This window comes from Rhynchophorus ferrugineus, unplaced genomic scaffold, assembly GCF_030347505.1.
Source record: "Rhynchophorus ferrugineus isolate W39M unplaced genomic scaffold, kcgeb_rfMv2 rfM2, whole genome shotgun sequence".
In the NCBI taxonomy this organism is placed as follows: Eukaryota; Metazoa; Arthropoda; class Insecta; order Coleoptera; family Curculionidae; genus Rhynchophorus; species Rhynchophorus ferrugineus.
In genome coordinates, this window is record NW_027472581.1 from 44,939,982 (window position 1) to 44,956,571 (window position 16,590).

Consider the following 16,590-nt stretch of genomic DNA (forward strand, 5'->3'; position numbering starts at 1 on the left):
AATGTTTTTAACAATGTAATAGGGAATTCAAAACACGTAATCTTATTTATGTTAGAAAAATTGTGCCACACAGTGTAATATTTTTCTTCAAGTCCAGATCCTAAAATTTCCGACCCAAACAAAAAATAGCATAAGATAGATGTACTGGTACACTTCGCATAGTTCAAAATGTGATTTTTTTTCACTTATAGTTTAAGTATACTTTTTAAAAACATTTTAAAGAGGTTTTGTCTCTATAACCTCCGGGTATGTCCACTGTTATGGAGTAGTTGTAACATTTCGACGTTTTTAATGTAGTCCTCTTTTATTTGTTAGTGATGGTAATTTCAAAATATTTCCTTTTGTGTCACTTATCAGTCAAAATAATAGGAGTATGATTTGATGATATATGATCATATACTTCCAGTTCCGTTTCATCCAGGTACCGGGAAGAGTTCTGTCAAAATAAGATATTTAACAACAATATATGTTCTTCTGATTGGCGTTTGGTCTCTTGAAAATTTTTTTTGGTATGTTTTAGTAAGTTAATGGGGTAATATGATGTAAGGAAAATATTTTCTAACTGAATTTTGGAATAACGCATTAAATAATTTGCCTTCTTAATATTTTACTGATCCTAGTAGCAAAATTGTTGTTAACACACCATTTTATAGTAAACAATTTTCGTTTTTTCAATTCATGTATCCATATTAGATTTGTGAATGGAATAAAAAATCCCATTATGAAAGTTCCATTGCTAAGAAGCAAGAAACAACAGTTTGTTGGCTAATGCTGCATTGTGTTCATGATATTTTTCTAATGTAAATTTTCGCACAATATTTATATAATTTTCAGTGCAGTGGTATTTTTCTGGTTAACTGTAGTTAAAAGAGAGATGAGCTCTTTTTTAAGTTTAAATTCGTTATGTTACCTGTAAGTCGTAGTTAATGATGCCGATTTGTCTTAAGAATCCAAATGTTCGTGACAATGCTTATTATGACAATTTCACAAACTAAATTGACCTAGATAGATAAAAGATTATATTATAAATATTTATTTTGCCTGGTATAAATATTATTGCAAAAAAACTGTCATTTACAGATACTATTTTAATAAAAATACTTATTAAACAATTATCATGTTAGTTAGAAATGCGGTATTTAGATTACTGCTATGAATCATTGTTATAATGAAGTCAAGTAAAATATTTACATGCTGTTTTTGTTTAACGTTGACAATGAAAATTCAACCTATAAATTAAACCATATTGATATTTTATATTATTGAATTATCTCTTTAAAGATAAACAGCATTGATGTGTTTATGCAATTTTTCATTACTGCTTTAGATAACCGTTAAAAACAATGCGTGTTTACATTAGTGGTCGGGTTCGTTATAGCTTATCACTATGGCCTTTTATTTAAATTATTTAGTTTTTTATTATTAAAGACAATCGCGTTGCGTTAACAACATTGGATATGATACTAGGGGTATTCAATAAGTTCACGGAACGGACAAGGATCGGACAAAACGGATTTTTTGTAAAATAGTAAAAGCTATTTTTATTATTCGGTATATAACTTAATTTTTTATTTTTCTTCTTAATGGATATGTTTTTTAGTGCGAAGAAGTCGATAACCAACAATAAGATAACAGTAATAAGAGTAACCAACTTATTTAGGCCACTTATTTAATTATAAATATACGTTTATACTGCTTAAAATCAGTTTGACGGGTTAGGATCCAACTGTAATTGCTCGTCATGCCTTCGTCTCAAAATTTTTGGTATTGTCTTTCGATTTACGCTATATCTTGGTGTGTGTCGTCCAAGTTTTGTGGGAAATAATAAAGATGTGTATGTAGTAAATGTATTTTGAGAGACAGCTCTAGAGCTCCAATATTGTGGTAATTTTGCAATGAATTGTCGATTACGTGCTTGTAGGCCAGTGATTTGTGGTTACCGAGAAAGTTGTAAACAACACTTTGAAACAATGCCCAAGCTGCTCTTTCATCAGGCGTTAAACAATTTGTAAACTTTGCGTGAGCCATTAGTTTGCCAATATCAGGTACGACAAATATTCCTTAATAAATTAAATGCTTCTAAGGCATTTTTTGCACTTGTTTCTAGACAAATTGTTAGGATATTTATACTATGATATTTTCTGCATTTATACCGATGGCATTTATCGAGCAAAACAATCATCTAGATTATTATTCTGTTCTTCCCATAATGTTGGCATAGTAAATTTAAACCATACATTTTCACCAAGTAGCCACTTGTATATCATCGTTCTACACGCGTTACAAAACATTTTCGGTATTTACTAAGCCGGTCGGTACTTACCGAGCATATAACGTGCACAAACGTAACAAAAACTCTTTGAATCGACTTTACAACACTGTCTTTTTTTCACACGTTCCGAAGCACAATACAGCACAAAAACAAGTTCCAAATAATGTCGTCAACTGATACCTGTTCTAAGAGCGCAGTGCTACCACCACACGCGCAGTCGAAAACTAGAACCAATCTTGATACGAATTGAAGATCCGAGTTCAGGGCATCAAATAATGTTAAGAATCGTTCTCATCTGCTCGGGCCCAAAAGTCAAACATCATTTGTTTTTTTACTTACTGTTAAAAAAGTGTTTAATTATTTCTATAACTTTTTCAAATGTATCATTATTTAATACTTTCAAAGTTCAGATTTCACTGTATTATAAATAAAGAAAATGTAATTATAGAGAAGTATTTAAAATATGCCCCAAATATATTTCATCTATTCTTAAACACTATTCTTATCGAAAGCATTAAAGTGCACAGCGCATCAAATTGGGAAGAAACTTGAAAACTACCTTTGATGTGTTTTTTAAATATAATCATGAAAATATAATCATTTTCCTTTAAAAATTGATGTTGAAAAATTAATCTAATTGATTTTTGTAAGAATAGCAATGCAATTTTATATCCTAATTTATATCGGTAAAAGTTCTTACAGAACTGCAGGGCTCAAGGAATCTTTCAAACTATAATCTGTAAAAGTTGTTTTGATTTTTTTCCCAAAATAGCTTTTGATTCATATCCTCTTAATATCACCTTATTAAGCTCTATCCACAATTTCAAAAAAATTAAAATTTGTTGATAGACTAACTACTTGACTACTACTTTGACAAACTACGTTGACAAATCATTAGATCTAGAATATATTTTTTGAAGGTAATTATATTCGTAAATACATCGATATTTATTGATTGAATATGTTTTTTTTGTCCAAAAATTGTTAATGTTTTATTTACATGTTATGTGTTGTTTTTAATGTTAAAACTGTAATGCTTCAAATGCTAAATATTTTAACGTTGTTTTAGAAAACTTTACATGGACAGTTTGCTCCAAGTTTTTAATTTTTTTTGCAGATATTTCGGCGCGTCATTGATTATTAACTATCCAAATGATATTTATGAAGCGCGAAGTAAATTAACCCGTGTTGTGAAACTGTAGAAGGAAGGTAATTAGTCGGCGCCCTTCTCGTCGTTAGAAACGTCTGAAGGAAATAAATAAGGGGCGCAAACCCTATTAACTCTTCGGATACGATTAATTTTAGAAAGTAAGATTTAATAAAAGCCCATTTTAAATATTTTAAACGCCGTAAATTATAGCGAATAGGTTATAAAAAAGAATAGGTGCTTTTTAATTCATATGTTTATTTTTTTACAATTGGTTTGATGTAAAATCTAAAATTAAGCAAATAAAATAGATGTATATATTAAATTAAGCTGTTTACCAATTTTTTACATAAATAAATATTAATATTAACAATAAACAATAACAGCAACACGATTTTATGGCCTGAAATATCTATAACAATATAAGTTCCCTGGGCTTGGGAGTATACAGACTATCGAAATTAATTTCAAGGGGTGTTATCACTTCTTGGTTTGGTGAATGTTCTAAAACTATAGGGCAACAAACTAAGGAGCTAAATCTATGTTGATAATAATAAATAAATGGTTGATATTGCTATTTTAATTGTTCTTGTGTAAACTTGGTACTGCTTCTAATTTTTTATAGTCAGGCGAATTAAAAAGTTATAATAATAATCTTTTATATAGAATTTATTACGTTAGCAATAATTTACAAGCAAAGTTTATTTTGTTTTCTAGGGAAATAATAGCGACTTATTGGTACATTTCTGTTTTAGTTTACCACATCCTTAGTTACACCCAAATATTTGGTGTTTGCATAAAAAGTCCAACGCAAGAAAAAAACTGTTAAACAACCTAGTCTAATTATTAAATTCGATGGTTTTGACATTTCTCGACATAAAATAGGAGCTAATACTATTTTTGTCATAAGTTTTTATAACATTTTGGTCGGTTTTAATTTTAACGATTTGAAGGTGGCAATGAATTGTAACACTCATTGGATGAAGACCCTTAGAAACTTTTCAGACTTAAACTTTTAGCTTAGTAGTTGATGAATCAACTATTTCCAGACGATCTAAACTATGGAAATGGATAATAGCTGCCATATTATTGCTTGCCAAATAAAGATATATTGATTGATACTACAAATATAAAAATACACATATTAAATTTAACATTTTTAAACATTATTTTGTTTATTATTATTTAATTAATATATTGTTACTAGTAGTTTCCGTCTAACCTACAATTTGTCTTTATTATAACTTAGATTTAGGTATATAACTAGGAGGACCCATCGGCCCTATCTCAGTCTCTGGTGAAATAATGTTTATACATGTCACTGCTGGATTTTTTAATAAATGCGCCTCACTACACAGTCTGTGTCCTGTTCTGGTGGTATCCATTAGTTGTAATATTTCAATATTCGTGTGAGAATGGAGTCATTCCTCATGTCCCCTTGCAATTCTCTTGATTTCTTGACTGACTGTGGGTATCTGAAGGTCTCGATGTAGGTAATCAGTCCTATAGTATTTGGGTGCACCCACAATACCTCTCAGGACTTTGTTCTGAAAAATTTGTATTTTATTAATGTCACTCTTTGCAGAACATCCCCATAATTGCACTCCGTATGTCCATATAGGTTTCAATATTTGCTTATATAATAGCAATTTATTATGTACTAATAATTGTGATTTTCTTCCAATTAGCCAATACATTTTCCTATATTTCAATTCCAGTTCTTTTCTTTTCTTCTTTATATGTTCCTTCTAGCGAAGTTTTGCATCGAGATTCAATCCGAGATATTTAACGTTGTTGATATATGGAATGCTAGTATTATTTAATGTTATGGGTGCTTGTACGACCTGTTTATAGGTGAACTGCACATATACAGATTTACTTTCATTAATTCTTATTTTCCAAGCTTGTGTCCAATTATTTATATTGTCACTTGTCTGTTGTAATTTTCGTGAGGCTTCTTCACTATTGTCTCCGACAGCTATAATCGCAGTATCATCAGCAAATGTAGCTATCGTAATATTTTCCGTTTGTGGTATATCACAAGTGTAGAGTAGATCAGTCTCATCAGCAAATGTAGCTATTGTAATATTTTCCGTTTGTGGTATATCACAAGTGTAGAGTAGATAAAGCTTTGGTCCCAGTACACTTCCTTGTGGTACATCTGCTTTAGATTATTTTATGGCAGAGTAAGTTTCTTCGTGTTTGACTCTACACATTCTGGTTGTAATGTATGATTTTAATAGTTCTGTGTGTTGTTTTGGTAGCATTTTCTGTAGTTTATGAATAAGGCCTTCACGCCAAACCTTATCGAAAGCTTGTGCTACATCTAAAAATATAGCTGAGTATACTTTCTTACTTTCGTAGGCTTTTTCAATAACATCTGTTATTCTGTGGACCTGGTTAATTGTTGAGTGCTTGTTAATAAACCCAAACTGGTGTGTTGGTATTAGGTTTTTTCTCTCTATGATCGGTTTTATTCTTTTCAACAGAAGTCAAAAACCTTAGATATTACTGGTAGCAGTGGTATAGACCTAGGCTTTTATTTCGTTTGCTGACTTCCCTTTCCCAACATAAATAGAGGTAATGGCTTCTTGTGGACTAAAATTTCTCCTTTGTTATTTTTGGTCTTTCTTTTTTTTTAATATTTGTCGCATTTAAGCATTTAAGCCCATTTTAATTTAGTTCTGCGATAATTTTTTCACTTTTAGCTGTTGATGGAAGTCCTCTTGCCATAACTTTGATGTCTCTGGTTTGTTTGTCTTCATAAGAGTGCCACTGCAGTTTCAGCAACTCTAAACAATCTATTATTTTTGTGAATGTTGTACGACATTCGGCGTTCAGTTTTATTTGTCCATCGTTTAGTACCGTTGCTTTGAATACTATATAGTTGGACCTCAGTGTTTCGTATAACAAGTCAAAGTCGGTAACATTACTTACGATAATTGGCTAGGGGGTGGCCTGGGCATTCTAATTTCTTTATTTTGTTCATTATTTTGTTTTATTTTTATCTGCTGTGGTGAAGATACTGGAGAATTATTTGCTTTTCTTTTTTTATTTTTAACCGTTATCCAGCCTACTTGTTTCTGCAATTCCTCTTTATCTGTTTCATATGTAACAATTGGACTGCTTTTGTTGGCTTGGTGGTTTATCGTTGATTTGTCCTTGCCATCAGAGCTTTGTTTATTTAGTTGTAGCTGGAGGGCATTTATTTGTTTTTGCATATTGGTTAATGCAATTTCAAGACTCCCGCGCCGACTTTTCGTTTTTCCACGCATTGTAGAGTTCATTCAAAACTGCAATATGTGATACGCCTGATGTCGATATTTCCATTTTATCTGTTTTTTGTGCAGTGCTCTTCTCCATATTTTTTTTATATATTGTTGAAATAATACTGTTATTTTTATGTTTCAAATTATCCTGCTCGGAATTTGTGGTCCAGATGTTGAATTTTCGACCCTTAACGTTTTATTGCATTTTGCATTTATTTTTTACTGTACTGACCTTTTTTTCCGATCGCACTTTCACTTTTCACCAGTCTTCGAAATGGTATTGTTAGACTTTTTTTTAACGCCGCATTTGTGACACAGATGTTGCATTTTTGTTTCGTTTCATTGACCGTCTCTCAGAACACGTCTTTGCTCTGTGAAAGTCAAACGTCGACTGTTTTGAAAATAACAAAAATATTTTACTAAAACCCCTGTAACTCATGGATTTAAAGATTATGTTTAACATTTATTAAAGTATTATTGCTGTCAAAACTAATTTTATAGCGACCAGATATGTGAAAAACATTTTACTCTATAGACTTTTTTGTATCGTAGGACAGACAGGTCTAATTATTAGTTATCTCTGTTATTATAGCCACTTATTACTGGTTAGTTAGTAATAGGTATGATCTACTTTACATTTTGTATAGTATTTTCAAATAGGAAGAATTCTTAAATAAATTAAAGGCATAATCTAACAAATTAAAACTAATTTTTGTTTGATGAATCCATGGCGGTTTCCTTCGCCACTTTTATAAACCAAGTTGAGTTAAATTTTTTATTTCATCTTCAGTCATAATCCGATATCCTTCACTATATAGTTCGCATCACCATAATATTAGTATTAAGTTAGAGCAAGTGGAGGTGTAGGTCCAAATAACTGTGCTCATTAATAATGAGGAAGTGAAGGCCTTTTCGAACAATAAGTATTAGATGTGAAGATTATATATCTATTTCATTCTATTATAATTGGGATTGAGGAATATGTATTTTAAGCAGTAAATATAGAGTGGAGAAATAAGTTTTGATAGTTTTTTTTGCAACTTTGATGCACTACTCAGAGAAATCGGTAAAATGTATTTTATTCAAGGTATTGTCATTAGCTATTATTTGTGGAAATGCTATTTTTTTTGCACTTGGTAACGTTCCCCAGCTATGGTTTCGTTAGGTTGAAGTAGCTCACGGTACCTTTAAAACGTCGGAAATAGTGCCCATGTTTTATCGATAACGAATGTTCTTCACATGTTCCAAATAGACATCAGCTATGTTCAAAAAGAATGTGGCGTTTAAAGAAAAATAATGGTATGGATGATTCGATGCAATTTAATACTAGTTAATTGATTCTTGACTTGTTTGATATATTAACTATAACCGTATATAAAATAATTAAAGTGGTATCTCAAGCCCTTTAAATTTTATTTTGTCATTTCCTAATTTCACCTAAGGTGATAAAAGTGATACTTGTAAGAGCTCAATCTTAACTTGATTCAATCAAATATATTAATAGTAAACAATTCGGAATACTTTTCTCTTAAGACGCTGTTGTAACAGCTTGCTTTCTGAAGTTATTATTTAAGTGTTTACTGTTGTTAGTACATTACATCTTAGATTAATAAGTAATTTATTTTTTAACGTATAGCTTTATACAAAAGGATGGTGTAAATTGCTTTTCCCATCGGCGTCTTTTAAGTTGTTTTCTCCGGTAAAGGTATAGCAAACCATTTTTGCGTTGTTAATGATTACGTTTTCCTTAAAGTAAACGTTTTAGACACAGTAGTGTTTTTATTATTCCCCGTTGGGCAACCAACTGGATTTATGTGATGTTTATGTCGTTTTAAAGTTATTCTTGATGCAATTGTGGGCTATGTTCGATGGTATCAGCTAACTATATCCACGTCTAGTTATTTTTGAAGTTTCTCACTATTTCGTTTAAATCAGAATATATCTATTATCAATTAAATGGTGTTGATGGTGTTCGTTCAGGGCGATACAGTTATACATGTTTTAATAACCGCATTTATGTAATTACTTCAATTTCATATAAACAATTGCAAGTTTTTAAACAATACATATTTCTGGCATTAATATAAAGATTATTTATATTAATATTTTCGAAAATTCGATGGTACAAACAATGAAACTATTCCAGCAGGGGGTAAAATTGCAGTGACTAATTACTATTAATTATAGTATCTAAAACATATTTCAACTCTTAATGGGTAGCTGAACAATATTTAGAACGATGGGGAAAAGGAAGACATTTATTAAGGTCTTCCTTCACTCCCAGGTACTACACTTTGTTAACTTTGCCACTTTGTTTTGCATGAATATGCTTTTGATGGATTACCGCAGATATTACTCATCCTAGAAAGATTTTTGTGAAGAAAAACGCCGTGCATCAGTTCTGTATGATCTACTAGTAGACACAGCTTCTTTCTGTGGAAGTCCTTTGATAGGAAATATTTTGAGTTTCTATAAGTTGTTTTCGTTCAGTCGCTTCTTAGTTAAATATAGCTTGTCTTTGTTTAACCTATCTGTTATTTGTTTCATATAAACCACACTTGAATTTTATTTCTGATAGTTGAAGAGAGTCTTGGGTGTGACTAATATTCATCATATTTTCCGGAACTTTTACAATGATTAAACTTCTCAAAAATTTGATTTTTTAAAGTGAAAGTAGTGTATACTGTTTTAAGAATTATATAAAATTTCTTTATTCAATTTGTTCTTTCATTAAAATATTTTTCGTACTTTTGGACAACATTGCGGATACAAAACATATCGAAATAATGATTTTCAGAAAATTTTCAACGTCTCAATCTCAATAGATGAGGACACCCGCAAAGATATAATTATATCAGCGATCAACAATGAAATTAATGAAATGAATTAATGGTTGATGAAAAATTAGGAAATGAGATTTCATGGATATACAAGCGACGAAATGTTATAATTAATCAGCGACACTTCTCTTAGGTTGAACAAAAACTCTTAGAATTAGTGCAGCTAATTTATAAGTTGTCACACTAGAGTATTATTAATGAGCATGAAAAACTAAATAAAATAAATAAAGAAACTAATAATTTTGTGGTAGGTGAACTTTCAGTAACGCATTCGATATTCAATTGATGTATACATATACATACCTGCTATCATCCAGGATTCTTATTATTGAATATCTGAGACTTTCTCCTTACCTTGCTCAGTATCAAAATAAATTGGATATTGGTATCTTACATTAGTTAGGTAAGATTAGGTAGTTCTCTCACATTTCTGAAATTATTCCTACAAACTTTATCAGAATACCCAAATTGTGAGGTTATTTATACGGATGATTCTAATGAAGTAGTTGATGCAATAGAACAAATCATTAGAAAATAAATTCTCCAGGTTGCTCTTTATTCCCATCATTATTACTAGCGAAACGTTCGTAATAAAGTAGACCCTAAACCTTATAGTCACTCTTAATATTCATGCTGAAATTTGGTTTACCTCTGCTGATAGCCTTGCTAAATATGTTGTTACCAACAGTCAAAAAATTATAAATACATTATATTATAAGGACCTTTTTCCATTTGCAGATTGCAAGATAGATAGTCGGGTGCAACTTCAGTGGAATGTGCTGGAGGAGGAAAACAATTTTTGATCCATTAAGAATGTCTTCTTTTTTTCTCCTGCTGTCTCTTTAGAAACAAATTAAATCAAATAGATTGTTCAATGGATACTGCCATTTACTCATCCTTTTCTAATAAGTCTAATTGAGGGACAAAGACTTAACTAGCAAAAGACATGGCTTCATTAATAGTTGTTTTCTTGCCTTAATATTCTGCTCAGATTATTTAATTTCCTTAAAAAATTGGTTTTATTTTAAAATATAATTTTATCTTCTATTATTTTTCCTTGTGATTGTACTATGTCAATTTTATTTATTTATTTTACAATGTTTTTGGTTTCGATATTTGTTTGTCACTGATTTTATTTATTTATTATCAAAATCATTGGAATGCTCAACAAATGAAGGGATTATAGCCTGTTTTATTTTAGGTTATGTGTTGATGGCCCCTAAAAAGTTTTAGTGCGTAGGGGGACTTTAAACTAATAATATTAACGAAGTAATTAATTTATCTATGTTCTCGAATAGTTTTTTACTGTAAGTATCAGTTGATTGTATGTGTCCGTTACAAGCATTACTTCCTAAATGTTTCATATTTTTCCTTACATTTTCTATTTATCACAAAATAAGCTCATATAGATTTAAATTCGTTAGTTGGCGTGTACTAATACAATATTAAGATTAAGATCGTTTAAATTTACTAGAATGATCAATTTTTATATCCTATGTATAAACTTCAATAACTGCTTTATAACGTATGTATTTATATTAATTACCTTTTATGGATGGAAAGGAAATTCTATGAACTATTTTTTATACCTTTTGCAATAACTGTCATTACATCCACCACTGATTTAAGTCGGTTCTGTCCCCTGCTAAAATTGTTTAAGTGGATCGCGGAATCATTTCCTGCCAAACAATGTAACCGTTTCGCCATCCCTTTGTTTAACCCTTTTTGTCGTTAAACCAAGCGAATTAAAAGGGGAGCTGAACGTCACCGCCATAGCATTGACAATTTTAAGGTATTTTTACACGGTACTAGGTACATGCAATTAGTGATGCAGTATTCGTTAGTACTGCATCGACTAACAGTGTAACCACTATCATGTTACCATCGCCGGAAAAAACTGAAGAGAACCGAGGAAGTGAACAGGTGTCTGTTTATTGTATACTGTCAGGCGTAGCAATGTTATCGAGATACCTGAACATTTTTGGGAAAAAAGGTTGATGAACGGTTTCGATTTTCTAACGGGCAGCTCGTTGAAAGCGTCGAAAATTATATTTTCGAGATAACGCGTACGATATCACTAGACGCATTTCCGTTTCCTGATCTGAAACAAGTGCATGACATTCAGGAAGGCCTTTCCGTTATCTGACGGACATTGAATTTGACAATATTACATAAACAATGATGGATACATTATATTTATATCGTATAATAAAAAAAAAACGCTGAAATTACCGGAAGTTCTTTTGTATAATTCTTTCTTTCGCCTTTTAGTGTACGTGGTTTTAGTAGTAAACAAATAAATGAAGGTTTGAATAACTGTTATATTAATTGTTTATTATATATTTACAAATAGATATATGGTGTGGTTTTAACTTGTTTGAAATGCGACTACGTTTTAGAGGTATATATTAAAATTTGATTTTTCATTCAGAAGCAACAGCTTAAATTAAGTTAATACGAAAATTTATTAGGTCTGTAAATGTTAAAGAATTTACAAAATATGGCGTTACAGTGCATTAAATCGTATCGGATATATTTATTTGTAACCAACTTCATGTTGATGCCATATTATGTGTCATTTCACCATTTTTCATTGTCATTTTTCATATGTGTCGTGCGAATCTCTTAATTTCCTCTATGACAGTTGAAATCCGAAGATTTCGGTGCAAGTATTTGTTGGTGTAGTATCTGAGTGCATCCACAATACTTCTCATAACTTCATACCAAAATACCTATGTTATGTTGATATAATTTCTCACAGAACCTTCTCATAATTGTATTAAATAGTATGTAGGCCACTTATATATGGATAATTTGGATTTTCTTCCGAATAACCAATATATATTTTTGTATTTTAATTCCAGTTATTTTCTTTTCTTTTTGATATGCTCCTTCCAACGAAGTTTTGCGTCAATATAACAACAAACAAGAAGTGGAATACTATAAGTTGTTAAAACTTAACGGGTTATGTTGAGATATGCTAATGTTAACTGAAAAAAAGTGAAAAACTGTTGTAAGATAGACGAACAGAATAAGCATTCCACTCAAAATCAGTTCATTCAATCAGAACTAAAAAATTATAATAATCAGGCCCATAATAATTTTAAAAAAGGCATATATTGAGAAAATTTGGTGTAATATGTATTAATCAAAATGTTTTATACCATTTTCTACAACTTTCTCCTACCTTTATGGCAAAATGCCGATATGGATATTGGTTTAACATGGATTGATCTATTTTGACATTTCTTTGGTATTTTTAAATCGAAAGCCAGACAAGCCATGCCGATTCAATGTGAACAAATAGCAATCAAAAGGCGCTAAATTTGGTGAGTAAGGTGACATTGGTAGACATGTGCAGTAACTGTTTCACTTGTAAAACACTATACCTTACTGATCCTGCCATAAGCACAGTAATATTTTATTAACATGAATATTCAACGAGTCTTAGATTAAAAGTTGAAAATTTTTTGTGAGTTCGAATTGGGTTTTCGTCCAATAAGTTCATTGTCTTCGAACATTTTTTGAAATCACCACTTTTAGTAAGTGGCTGAAACCAAAACCGATAGTTGATATATGATGAAGCAACATCACCATAAGTTTCTAAAAGGGTTTAATGGGTTTCACCACTAAAATTCTTTTTAGGCGTTTCATAACTAGCGTCTATATATACTGAATAACTCAATAATATTACATAGAAGGCTGTTATTTTATATAGGGAAATGTTGAAACCTTAAAATTAAACTTTTAGGTAAGGTATTTAACATTTATTTACTTTTATACTTTATTTATTATTATATTATCTAAGAGTTCTATTAAAGTATTCTAGCTTTCTAATGACCTTCGATACAATATGATGAGATTAATATTGCCAGAGCTATGCGACCGCAACTGTATCACTGTGTAAAAAAATCGCATTATTTTTGCTAGACCTACTATTGTGTTTGTTTAATATGAAGGCTTTTATACTCAACTCAGTCGTAATTGTGCAGGGTCATTCGCATATGTGATACTTGCTCCGCTGATTTATCATTGTTGTTTGTCGTAGTTGCATATGCAGATGTTCATTCTCTCGTTTAAACGCATTCATTTCAATAACATACCTATAACAGTTATTAACATTTTAACGATTTTTCAAATTTTCGAAGTATATTATGCGTCGTTTTCGTACGACGCTTCTAAACCTATCAGTTTAATGAACCTTTATTGCTGTTATCCAGATACATTAAGCAATTACACGGAGGAATAGAGGAAGTCACACGATGTCATATTGCGCAAATGAGAAAATTGTGGAATGCAAACTACTATGCGTTAAATGTCCTTCGATTTTTATGCTATAAAATCGTTTTAAACACAAGTGGAACGACTCCTTTAATTCTAGACGAGCACTGAAATGTTTATTTATAATATGTATGGTATGTTAATATTTGAAGCCTGGTAGATTACTTTGTGTTATAAACTATGAGAGTAACTCATCACATTTTTGGTTTCGGGAATAATGTAAATAAAATGTAGAAAAACTAACAGTCATTATTATACTTACTTTGTTTGAAATAAGTGATAAAGTAACGGCACCAGCTGCTGGAGAAAAATCTTAAAATATACTTGTTCGTCATATTTTTTATATACTAGTACTGTACAGCAATAATGTTAACGGTTTTTGGTGACCTTTTTTTACTTATATAGCTCATTGTATAGGTATATGTTAGGCATTTGCCAAATTGAATTGTATTTTATCACATTTGAAGAAGAAATAGACGAATTTCGTATTTTCACCACTCGTATTCATAAAATGTTATTAATAAATCCTATCACCACGTTTTTGAGAGGAGACATTTTCTTAATACAGTATTGAGATATTCCGTCGGCTTAATTTTTGAAGATCAAATTAGAGAATCAGAGAGTAGTACTGAAATGAAACAAGCAAAGCAACGTCAACACTCCATAATTATATAATGATTCTGCTTTTATTTTAATTTTTTTCTGCGTGAGTGCTAAATTTAAGTGCATTATTTGTTTGATTTTGTCATTCTTTTGATTTTTGTCGACATAATATTTAAACGTTCTCTGTATAGCCTTCCTAACAAAGTGATACAGCGTGATCCCTCTAGAACCGATCTAATGAGTATAATGTAAGTTGTTATTTACTTGGAAAGAGAACTCAGTGAATTTTCTAATCAGCTAAAGATGAGTGGTAGCAGTGAAGCCGTAGATTGTGACCTTTACTAGTATGCGATCTAATTGATCAGCATATATACTTTAGACTAAAATTTAGAATAAGTAATTGTGCATATGTGATCACTTACTGAAGTGATTTTCTATATATTATGGATATTTAGGGTTTCGGGAATGGAGGTAAAACGAAATAAAACAGTGGTGTTTACATTATGTGACCGTTATTTATTGGCTTAAATTAATTTTAAGATAAAAAAATTTAGAAAATACAAAATAGATAAAACGGATGACAGCGGTGTTACCTGGTGACGAGGCTTGGGCAGTAGATGGTGGCACGTCTAAACCAAACCATGGTCGGTTACTGAATGATTGAAATACCCTTCAATAACATCCCAGATAAACATCTCGGGGTTGCCAGCTATTCGTTATCGTGTTCTGGTTGTCGCTGCTGGCACTTCGCCCGTGCTCAACATCTAGGATTATATTTCTGGGTACTTTATTGACCGTTATTCCACGATGTAAAATTCGACGTGCCTCAAGGTCGCTACAGATATAATAACTCTCCTAAGAAATACTTATTTCCTATCGGGCAGATTGCTGAATCATTAAGAGTAATAAAGAATATATATTCAATATAAACTTCTTATGTCTAAATTTTAGAATACTTTCTCCATCCCTGAAAATATAAGTTAGAGAAAATGTTGAAATACAACGTGGGGCAAATGTCTCGCTACCATTTTGATTTGAACTTTTCTCAAAGAAAAGATAAGTAAGTTTGGTTTTCATAAAAAGTTTATTTGGTCTTTACACTGTTTTTTCGTTATGATTGAAAAATTATATCGGCTAAATAATGACCGCGTTTCACTATGCAACTTTCGGCTCTGTTTAAAGCATTTTTCATGACATCCTACAACATCCGAGGCGGAATTTCTTCAATTTCGTAACGAATATGGTCTTTAAGATGTTGAATCGTTTGGGACTTATTCATATGAACTTAAATTTTAAAAGCCCCATAAAAGAAAGCTTTGTGCCGTTAAATCCGGAGATTTGGCTGGCCATGCTAAATCGCCACTTTGCAAAATTAGTCTTCGTGGAAAAACGTCATTCCATAATTGAATTGTTGAACGAGCTGTGTGTGCTGTTGTGCCCGATCTTGCTGAAACCACATGCCTTCTAGTCTTTGCTCTTCCATTTCAGGCACAAGAAAATTTCAAATCTTGTCTTGGTACCGTTCTGCACTAACAGTAACAGCAATGCCTTGGTGATTTAAAAAAAAGGACTAATGATGTTTCCAGCATGAATACCACACCATACAGTTGTTTTTAGTGGATGCAATGATGTTTCATAAATTAATTGAGGATTATGTGATCCCTAAAACCGACTGTTCTGTTTATTGACGTGGCCACTGAGGAGAAAATGGGCTTCATCGCCCATTATCAATTTAGTCGAAAAATCTTCACCAGACAGCCTTAGGATTGCATTACTGTACTTTGCTCATTGACCACGATCTCCTGGTAACAATTTTTGGACTAATTGAATTTTGTCAAGGGAACATTTTCAAATCAGTTTCCATAAATCGCTCCAAATTGGTGTTTCAGGAGACTCTGCAACACTATCGCGCTCTAGAGATACATTTTCAGCGTTATGAGACGTCCGTTGTCTTCCAGAACGAGGCCTGTCTGCTACCGTACTGTCGAAAATTTGCATGTAACCGTTAATTTGTGGTTTTGTGAGGCACTGGACGATTAGCGCGATTTGTGGAGTGCTGAAAAGGTGGCGTGCAATCAAAATGGTAGCGGGACTTTTGCCCCACTCTATACAATTTGTGTAGGCTGTACTTTTTTCTTCTTCCACTAATCACATATTTTCTCAGCATTGTTGACTATT

The 16,590-nt window shown here is 31.5% G+C and overlaps 1 protein-coding gene across 4 annotated transcripts in view; it reads left to right on the forward strand.

Annotated features, from left to right (window-relative positions):
• Akap200 (A kinase anchor protein 200) overlaps positions 1-16,590 on the forward strand; it is a 272,973-nt gene that overhangs the window by 20,164 nt on the left and 236,219 nt on the right. The gene's annotated exons all lie outside the window — the stretch shown is intronic.